The sequence below is a fragment of the Benincasa hispida genome, chromosome 10 (assembly GCF_027475165.1).
Source record: "Benincasa hispida cultivar pf3 chromosome 10, pf3_genome.v1.1, whole genome shotgun sequence".
NCBI lineage: Eukaryota > Viridiplantae > Streptophyta > Magnoliopsida > Cucurbitales > Cucurbitaceae > Benincasa > Benincasa hispida.
In genome coordinates, this window is record NC_143487.1 from 61,852,097 (window position 1) to 61,863,156 (window position 11,060).

Consider the following 11,060-nt stretch of genomic DNA (forward strand, 5'->3'; position numbering starts at 1 on the left):
CCCTACAGTCAATGTCGTACTAACAACCTCAAACTCAATAATTTTATTAATTAAATATCTAAACTTGAGTAGGTTTTCATCTTCTCGGTTTTCATCTTCACGTCTTAGCCTAATTTTTCTTTTTTTTTTTTTCTCTACAACATATTTAGGAAAACAATTACTTTTATCTCCTCTTATGCATTTTTGACACATTTTAAACTTATGACGTAAAAAATTTCAATTAAAATGTGTTGGAGTTGGAAGTAGGATGTGCTTAAAAGCATCAACACGATATGATAATGTTATTGTGAGACAATGTGCAAATTATCATCCTCCTATGTGGAAAGATGAATTTATTCAATCATTACATGATGATTTCACAGTATGTATTTTGGAAATTTTTCTAGTAATATGGTAGTACCATACTCTACTTGTTCATACTATAAATTTAGCTTCATAAATATTTATAAGATATAGCTTTAATGTCAGTGAGTCTTACCCTATTTTAAAAAGTATGTTGACGTGACACACAATAAGTGGAGGTAATATGAAAAATTGTCCATACTACCATAGTATAGGAGTCGTAGTATACGGAACTTTTCTTTCTTTCTTTCTTTCTTTCTTTCTTTCTTTCTTTCTTTCTTTCTCCTTTACATTTCAATATACTCTTCCAATAATAATAATACAAAAATGTTTAGCTTAAATTATAAAAAAATATATATTTATAAATTATGAGATTGTTTCAATTATACTTCAAATTTTAAAAAGATTTATTTTAATTGTTGAAGTTTGAATTTTCGTTCAAAACAATCATTGTGGGATTTTGTCGCTTAAGTTATAAGAAAAAAAAAGTCTCATCACAAATCTAAATATATACATGAAAAAGAAAAAGATAAAAGCATGTGGCATTTGTTAACAATATATATTATCGCCTTCTTCTTTCAACCTCACAACATTAAAATATACGTATATTTTCTGTATTTCGAGTATTTATTAACTAAATAGTAATAATTCAAAAAACACGAATTTTATTACTAATTTTAACTTTAAAAAAAAGAACACTTTTGTTTGTTTTGGAAGCACTTTCAAACACTTAATAGGGGTGTTTTTCTTTCCTTTACAATATAAAATACTTTTTAAGTAGTTTTTTAAAATGTTCAAAACCATATTCCACCATGCTATCTTAACATTAGAATTTTAAACGATTGAAATTAGTTAAAATCCACTTGAAATTATTATATGCGCAATTTTGAAAGATATTTTGAATATATTATACAAAGAGATTAAAAAACCTTATTTAATTTAAAAGAAATAAAAAACTAATAGACAACAAGTGTGGTATCTCTTCATGCTAATGTTCTTTTTTTATCAATGAAAATATGTGGATGTCATTAGTTCAAAAATCTCTTCACGTTAATCTCAGGGAGAAATATATCAAAGACGGCTTAACTAACTCAGAGGATAAGTTAAGACATTACTTGGAGAAAGAAGATACTCTTTGGAGCAATTAGAGCTCATTGATGCCTTACAAAATCTTAGAATATCATACCACTCTAAGAGTGAAATTAAAGATATCTTAGAAAGAATAAGTAACAAGTTCTACAAAGTGGACCATAAGAAGAATGGTCTCTATGCAACATCACTTGAATTTAGATTCCTAAGACAACATCAATTTTATATTTATGAAGGTTTGTATTAGAGAATATATTATATTCTTAGGTGGGTTTTATTGAGTGTTTAGAAAAATTAAAGGCTCAATAGCATTCTTGTAAATAATGAACAATGACAAACTTGAAATTACCCTTTTCTTCTCCACTTAGGGAAACATTTGCGTGATTCTTTGCTAAAGAACAAAAATGCAGCCGCTGAAGAAGAATAGACCACGAGCCGCCTGAAGCAAGTAGACCACGAGCCGCAACTGAAGGAAGGCAAACAGCAGTCGTTTGACCATGGGTTTTCTCCGTCTGGCGAGGTCGACGGCGTGGGCGTGAGTTTCTGTCAGCACCGATTCTTGCGTGGAAGAGCAGCAGCGGTCAGCTCCGGTTTAGGCAGTAGGTGCGACGGTCAGTTCCGGTTCAGTCCGTGGGTTTGCTGTAGATCTGGTTTTGGTGGTTCGCCGGTCATAGGCGGGTAGCACACTGTTTTGGGCTATTTTGCAGCGGGTTGTTCTCAGTTTTCAGAAGCGACATTGTGTGCAGATCTCTCGATATCAATGGATCTTAGAATTACAGATTGGTGAATTCGTTGATTATCTGTAATTTGTAAAGTTCCTTTATTGCTCTGGTTCTCAAAGTGAATGTAGACCAAACTGGTCGAACCATTATATATCTTGTGTTTTTTATTTATTTTTGCTGACGTTTGCGTTCTATTTGGCTATTTAAGTTAAGTTTAGAAACTCTCACAAGTGGTATCAGAGCTCCAGTTGATCCAAGGAGGGTGTGTGGTAGTGTGTGCTGGTATATTCTTTGATCAGGATATTTTGTTGAAATTAATTTGACAGACGACTTTGATGTCTACACGGTTCGAAGTTGTTAAATTTGATGGGAAATGGGATTTCGGGTTATGGAGGAAAAACTATTAGGGCTATTCTGGTACAACAAAAGTAGCCAAAATCTTAGACGAAAATAACCTTCCACCAACAATTACATAAGCTGAAAAAAGGGATATGGATGAGATGGCCTATTCAACGATAATTCTGTACCTGTCAGATGGAGTGTTTCCACTACTACAGCAGAGTTGTGGAAAGTCTTTATTTGACTAAGTCCTTGCCAAATAAATTGTATCTAAAGGAGAAATTCTTTGGATATAAGATGGACTCATGTAAAGGCTTAAGAGAACCTAGATGAATTCCAAAAGATTATAGTTGATCTCAATAACATCGGTGAGAAGATGTCGGATGAAAATCAAGCAGTTATTCTTCTGAATTCTTTGCCAGAATCGTATCGAGAAGTTAAGGCTGCTATTAAATATGGACGGGATTCATTGTCCATTGATATAGTATTGGATGCCTTGAGAACGAGAAATCTTGAGATTAAAAAGGAACGCAAGGATGAAGAGTTACTCATGGCCAGAGGTAGAAATGAGACAAAGAATGGAAAAGGAAAAGAGTCGAGATCAGGTTGAAATCAAAGAGGAAAAGCAAAAAGTGTTTCCTATGTCATAAAGAATGACACTTTAGAAAAAATTACCTTTTGAATAAGAGCAAGGAAGTATCAAGGAGATTCTAGTGCAGTAAATATTATTGATGGACATGATTCAACAAAGGTTTTGATGGTGTCCAGCAGAGATATTTAGAATGTTTGGATCATGGATTCAAGGTGTACGTTTCACATGACTCCTAATCAGAATGATTGACTATCAAGAAAATGATGGGGGATCCATTCTGCTTGGTGATAATGGTGCTTGTGATGTAAAAAGAATTAGGTCAGTTCAAATTTCAACACATGATGGTATGATCATAATTCTCACAAATGTAAGGTATGTTCCAGAACTCAAACGAAATCTAATTTCTCTGGGCGAATTAGATAGAGCAGGTTATTCTTATAAATCTGAGAATGGAGTTCTGAAGCTTATTAAGGGTTCTTTGGTTAAGCTGAAGGGGAGCTTGAGGAATGGTCTTTATGTGTTGGATGGTACTGTAATTTCAGGTAGTACTGTTGTTGCATCTGGGAAAGAAACAGATAAGTCCATGTTATGGCATAACAGATCAGCTCATGTGAGTGAAAGAGGTCTTCAAGCTCTTTCAGACAAGGTTTACTTAGAGGAGTTAAAGACATTGAACTTCCTTTTGTGAACATTGCATAATGGGAAAGTCTACCAGAGTGAAGTTTGGAAAAAAGAAGCATTCTACCAAAGGAATTTTGGATTATGCCATTCAGATTTATGGAGTCCTACACAGGTACCTTCTAATGGGAGGTTCGAGATACTTTATGTCGATCATTAATGATTTTTCAAGAAAGGTGTAGATGTATCCACTGAAACAAAAGGATGAAGCTTTTGGGAAATTTCTTGAATGGAAAAAACAGGTTGAGAACCAAACAGGCAGGAAGGTAAAGTGTCTGATGACAGACAATGGTTAAGAATTTGTGAATCACAAATTTGATAAATTTTGCAAATCTGAGGGAATTACGAGGCATTTCACTGTTACGTACACTCCACAGCAGAATGGTTTAGCTGAGAGGTTCAACAGAACATTATGGAGCGTACAAGATGTCTCTTGACAAATGCTTCATTACCCTTGAAATTTTGGGGGGAAGTTGCCCAAACAGCCTGTTATCTTATTAATAGAAGTTCATCTTCTGCTTTAGACCTAAAGACTCCTCAGAAGATATGGACAGGAAAAGCTCCAAGCTTGAATCATCTCAGAGTGTTTGGATGTTCAGCTTATGCTCATGTTAAGGAAGGGAAGCTGAATAAGAGGGTACTAAAATGTATGTTTATTGGCTATCCTCAGGGTATTAAAGGATATAAACTTTGGTACTTGGAAGAGGGCAGAAATAAATGCATTATCAGCAGAGATATAACCTTTAATGAAACAGAGATACCATTTCGTGTCAAAGAGCAGCAAAAACAGCAGACAGTTGATCAGGTTGAGGCAGAGGTTAGAATTGATTTTAAAGCACAACCATCAGTTAGTTCAGGTGATTCCAGTGATCAACATCTAGTTCTGATGGTAGACAGCCTCAATTGCAGAGGACTTTGATTGATGAGGGAGCTTTTGGTGAAGAAAGCTCAAGTAGCAGTGACCTACATAACTATCAGCTTACGCGTGACAGGCCTCAGCGGGTGAGGCAAGTTTCTACGAGGTATGGTTATGCTGATTTAGTTGCTTATGCTCTTACTTGTGCAGCTAACAGTATTGAAGCAGAGCCTTTTACTTTTAAGGAGGCTATTGTATTTGATTCGAAGGAACAGTGGAAGGATGCTATGGAAGCAGAGTTATTCTCGTTGCAGAAGAATTAGACATGGTCATTGGTTCCAAAGTCGCCTAATAAAAAACTCATTTAGTTAAAGTGAATTTATAAAATCAAGCCAGGTACAGGAGCTGACAGCAAGCCTAGGTATAAGGCTAGACTGATAGCTAAGGGCTACACTCAAAAGAAAGGAGTTGACATTCATGAGATTTTCTTTCTAGTGGTGAGGCATTCGTCCATTCAATTAATTTTATCTATTGTTGTTCACTTTGATATGTTTGTTGAACAGATGGACGTCACCATAGCTTTCCTTTATGGAGAATTGGAGGAAGTGATCTACATGGCTCAACCTAAGGGTTATGAGGTGAAAGGAAAGGAAGACATGGTTTTTCCCCTTCACAAGTCCATCTATGGACTGGAGCAATCATCGAGACAATGGTATATCAGGTTTGACATCTTTATTCTGAAGCAGAGGTTTCACAGGAGCTCCTATGATGCCTGCGTGTACTGAAAACTATCTCAGAAAGGTACATATACTTACCTACTTCTGTATGTAGATAATATGATTCTGGTGTCTAAGGATTATTCTTAAATCTGTGATCTCAAGAAACGATTGAGTAGTGAATTTGAGATGAAAGATTTAGGTGAACTGCAAAGGATCCTAGGCATGGCTGTGAAAATCGATAGGGAGAAAGGTTTGTTAACCATTTCGCTGGAGAATTATGTGCATAAACTGCTTGAGAAGTATAATATGTCTGGTTGTAAGGCAATTTTGACACCTTTAGCATCTCATTTTAGGCTTTCTTCATCTCAGTGTACTGTTACTGAACAAGAAAGATTAGCAATGGCTAATATTCCCTATTGTAATACTGTTGGAAGTATTATGTATTTGATGATTTTTTCTAGGCCTGACTTGGGATATGCTATGAGTATGATAAGTAGATTTATATCAAATCCTGGGATGGAGCTTGGAATGCAATTAAATAGGTGCTTCGATATTTGAAAGGTAGTGCCAGTGTATCATTGTGTTTTAGCAAGGATTGTGATAAATCAGCACTGTTGGAAGGATTCACAGATACAGATTATGCTGCAGACCTTGACAAAAGAAGGTCTCTATCAGGTCACATTTTTCATTTGTTTGGTAATGTGGTCAGTTGAAAGGTTGCTTTACAGTCAGTTGTTGCCTTGTCTACTACTGAGTCAGAGTATATTTCAGTGAGTGAAGTTGTGAAAGAGGTAGTGTGGTTGAAAAGGATAGTTGGTGAGTTGTTGTCGCAGGAGTTCATTCCTATCGTCCGTTGTGATAGCCAAAGTGTTATTCATCTTGCGAAGAATCCATCTCATAAAAAACAGTCTAATCATATCGACGTTAAATTTTATTTTATTAGAGAAGTTGTGGCCTAGAAAGATGTTGAACTGGTCAAGGTTCATACAATTGAGAATTTGTCAGATATGTTAACCAAGGTTCTTCCAGCCCATAGGTTCAAATATCTGATGGGCTGAATATTAAATCTGGATGATAGGAAGATTGGAGAATCAGCTTGGCACTTAAATATTCTTGTTATGAGGGAGATTTGTAGAAAATAACAAGGTATTTAAGTGGGTTTTATTGGATTTTTGGAAAAATTAAAGGCTTAATAGCATTCTTGTAAATAATGAGCAGTGGCAAACTTGTAGTTACCCTTTTTTTCTCCATTTAGGGCAACATTTGCGTGATTCTTTGCTAAAGAATAAAAACGCAACCACTGAAGAAGAATAGACCACGAGCCGCCTCAAGCAAGTAGACCACGAGTCGCAGCTGAAGGAAGACAGACAGCAGTCGTCCGACCGTGGGTTTTCTCTGTCCGGCTAAGTCGACAGCATGGGCATGAATTTCTGTCAGTGCTGGTTCTTGCGTGGAAGAGCAGTGGCAGTCATCTCCGGTTTAGGGAGTGGGTGCGGCGGTCAGCTTCGGTTTAGCGCGTGTGCGCCGGTCAGTTTCGGTTCAGCGTGTGGGTTTGCTGCAGATCTAGTTTTGGTGGTTCACTAGTCAGAGGCGGGTAGCACACTATTTTGGGCTATTTTGCAACAGGTTATTCTCAGTTTTCAGAGGTAACATGTGTGTGGATCTCTCGGTATCAGTGGATCTTAGAATTATAGATTGGTAAATCATTGATTATATGTAATTTATAAAATTCATTTATTGCTCATTAATAAATTAATTCAAGCTGGTTCTCTAAGTGGATGTAAACCAAACTAGTCGAACCACTATATATCTTGGTATTCTTTACTGTTTTTGACTTATTTCTGCTGATCGTTTGCGTTCTGTTTCGCCATCTAAGTTAGATTCAGAAACTCTCACAATTTTCATCAATATCATACATCTATTACTTTGAATAATAATTTTTTTAATTATGGACAGAGGTTTTCAATGCCTTCAAAGATGAGATGGGAAACTTCAAAACGTGCTTTTATGAAGATATAAATGGAGTATTATCATTATATGAAGCTTCATTCTTATCAACCAAAGGGGAAACTATTTTAGAGGCAGCAAAATGCTTTGCAATCAACTACCTAAAGGAATACGCCAAATCAAGCAAAGATGACCTCGAAGTAGAGATCATAAAGCATGCCTTGAAGCTTCCCTTACATTGGAGGATACAAGGATTAGAGGGAAGATGGTTTATTGATATATATGAGAGAAATGGAACCATAAACCCTATTCTTCTTAAAAATTGCTAAGCTTGATTTCAACATTGTGCAATCTATCTGCCAAGAAGATCTTAAACATGCATCAAGGTAACTGTGATAAAAAACCATTTTTCCCAAATATTTTATAGAAAATGAGCTTAACTCAATAGTATTTCACATCACCTTTTCCCTATAGCTGGTTGAAGGTTCAATCTTCATCCCCTAGTTGTTGTGCCTAAAAAAGAAATAGTATTTCAACTAATTCCCTTATTCTACTGAGTTTTTCTATATATAAAAAGTTGGTGGAGAAACACAGAGCTTGGACAAAAGTTGATCTTTGCAAGAGACCAATTGATGAAAAACTTCTATTGGACAATAAGTATTGGATTTGAAGCTGAGCTTACATATTTTAGAAGAATGGGTACAAAGATTGTGTCATTGATAACAATGATTGATGATGTTTATGATGTCTATGGCACATTGGAGGAACTCAAACTCTGTACAGATGCTATAGACAGGTAATCAATCAATAATCAATTTGAAAAATAAAGATAGAAAAAAAATCATAATGATATAAATAATGGACATACATGAATTTACGTGGTTCACTAACAATATGTTAGTTACATCTATGGAAAGACAATTATAGAGAATAATTCAGATCATTGATAAAATTCATCTTTATAGTTAAAAAATTTATATAGCTAACATACATCTCTAAACTCTAGAATCAAAATCGTAAATAACGTTAATATGATAAATATATATGTGTATGTGTATATATATCTTTTAGATTATATATATATATATATATATATATATATATAAAGTTTTAGGTTTTTTTCTCCACAAGCAGAAGTTAAATTGCTTATAAAAAGATAATGATTGCCTAAAATAGTTCTATCTGCTTTTTAATGCTATTATTAACTTTCACTTTGGAGTACAATTGATATTTAGTTATCTTTTAATTGTAATGTTAGGTGGGATATTGCTGCAATGGATCAACTTCCTGAGTATATGAAACAATGTTTGCTTTCTCTCTACGATTTAATAAATGAAATAGCTTCTGAAGCACTAAGCAACCATGGAGTTGATGTTATGCTATACCTTAGACAGATTAATGAAAATTTCACAATTTCAATTTTAAGATCTCCTAAAGATTTTTAGGTTTAAATATCATTCCGGTCTATGTACTGTCATAATAGTTCATTTTTAGTCCCTTAGACTATCAAATATCTAATTTTATGATTTTTAAAACATATGGATTATAAAATTGGACATTTGAAAATACTGAGACTAAAATTAGACAAACTTCAAAGTATAGAGACTGAAATAGTTTTTTTAAATAATATGTAACGCCTCAGGCCCTGGATTTCAAATCCTAGGTTTAGGGCATGATATAATTTTTATATTATTATCTAACTCAGCATGCCTAATTTGATGGTGCAGTGGGCAGATTTGTGCAAATCTTATCTAATAGAGTCAAATTGGTATCATGGTGGTTATAAACCAACATTGGAAGAATATATGAACAATGCATGGATTTCAGTAGCGGACCAATTATGTTAGTTCATTCATATATTTTTGTATCATCTCAAATAACTGAGGAATTGGAGAGATTGACACAATATGTTAACACAATTCGTTGCTCATCAACAATTATGCGACTTGCAAATGACCTACTATCACCATTGATAAGTGAACAACGACATTATTTGATCTAAAAAAATAAAGTCAACTAAATTTGGATGGATATTTTCTTATTACATTTTAACATTGATTATAAATTTTGACACTTTATTATGATATTTTATCGTCCAGGATGAACAAAACATTGGTGATGTTTCAATTCAATGTTACATGAATGAGAAAGGTACATCTGAGAAAAATGCTCGTGAATATATAAGATATTGATAGATGAGTTATGGAAGAAGTTAAATGAATATGATGATGAGAAATTGGTATCCTCTCAAACTTTTGTCAAGATGTCTAAGAATTTAGTGCAGATATCTCAATGTATGTATCAATATGGAGATCATGGACAAACCATAGACCGCAACAAAATAAAAGAAACTATAGTGTCTCTTCTTGTAACGCCTATTACCATTCATTAATATAAAAAACAATAAGCTTATTGGAATAAAATATTACAATTATATAAGGCTATGATAAACATTTTACTTTGTCATTTGTGTTAGAACAGTGATATTGGTTGTATATATTTTTTTAAGGCTGGTTGTATTTATTCCTCGGGTTGTTTAGGAATTCTCAAATGTTGTCTCTATGGAACTTGTCGTAGAGGTTGTTCTTTAAAATGCCAACTCTACCGAATATTTTTTTTCCTTATTTAAATTATCTACAAAATATTTTATTTGGGATATTTTTCTTTTGGTGAACTGTCGATTATATGTGGGGATATTTTCCATCTTTTCGTTGTGCTATTTAAGCCGAAGAAGTTTTGGTGCTAGGGCTGCCACACATATTATTTTTTTTAAGATCATTGGTTGAGTTCAACCGAATTCTTTTTGCATTGTGTTGAATTGAAGAAGAAGGATTTGTTGTTTGCTTGTAGTGACGTGTTCTTTACATGGTTCTTACAATAAACGTTTCCATCTTATGAAACTTTGTTCGGTCTTAGGGGAGCCTAAAACAAAGAAATACATTAACCATGAAAAAAAAAAAGAAACAAAAAAAATTAAAAGGTAAAAGTAAGAAATGAAAAAAAAAAAAAAAAAAAAAAGGAGAAAAAATTGAAACGAAATGAAAAAATAATGGAGAACACGAAAGGGAAAGGAGAAGGAAAAAGAAAAAAAGAAAGAAAGAAAGAAAGAAAATGGTGTTATGTTGGCAAATATTTTCCCTTACTTTGCATCCTATTATATTTTTTCTACTTAAATAGTCACTTTGCATATAAAACTCAGATTATTAATCAACGAAAATGCATAAAGAATATTTGATGAAAAGGATTGTAGAAATGATGCAACTGCTTAGTAAATTATTTGGTTGTAGGAGACTATATGAATTCTTCGTCGACTAGGACTGGGAGATTTTTTTTTCACAAAAAGAGGAAACTTACCATGAGAAACCCAATTTGGGACTCTTAACAATTTTTTAAGTAAAATATTTGTTGAAAAATTAGGGGTTGACCACCCTTTAGTAAACTAACCAAATTAAAAGTCCTAAAATCTAGGGACCACCTCAGGTCGAACTAAAGATACTTGTCAAAGTCAATTGTAGTTAGGAAAAGTTAGATTGACTAACTTTGCCCAAAAAATAATGCAGGAGGATGAAAATTAGGAAAATTTCTAAATACAGTGATGTTTTAGTCAATATTCCCCTTTAAAGCTCAAAAGCCACAAGTAACAAAAGAAGAGCTATGTTTGTATGTCTATACCTAGAAGGAGATTAGAAGTACAATATAAACAGTGCATTTAACATTGTTTATGTGTGGTGGATCCATACTTGGAACTCAGATGGAACCTAACAAAGGGATTCACT

The 11,060-nt window shown here is 33.9% G+C and overlaps 1 pseudogene; it reads left to right on the top strand.

Annotated features, from left to right (window-relative positions):
• The first annotated feature begins 247 nt into the window (after window positions 1–247).
• On the top strand, window positions 248–9,676 carry LOC120089177 ((-)-alpha-terpineol synthase-like; annotated as a pseudogene).
• Window positions 9,677–11,060: the final 1,384 nt, after the last annotated feature.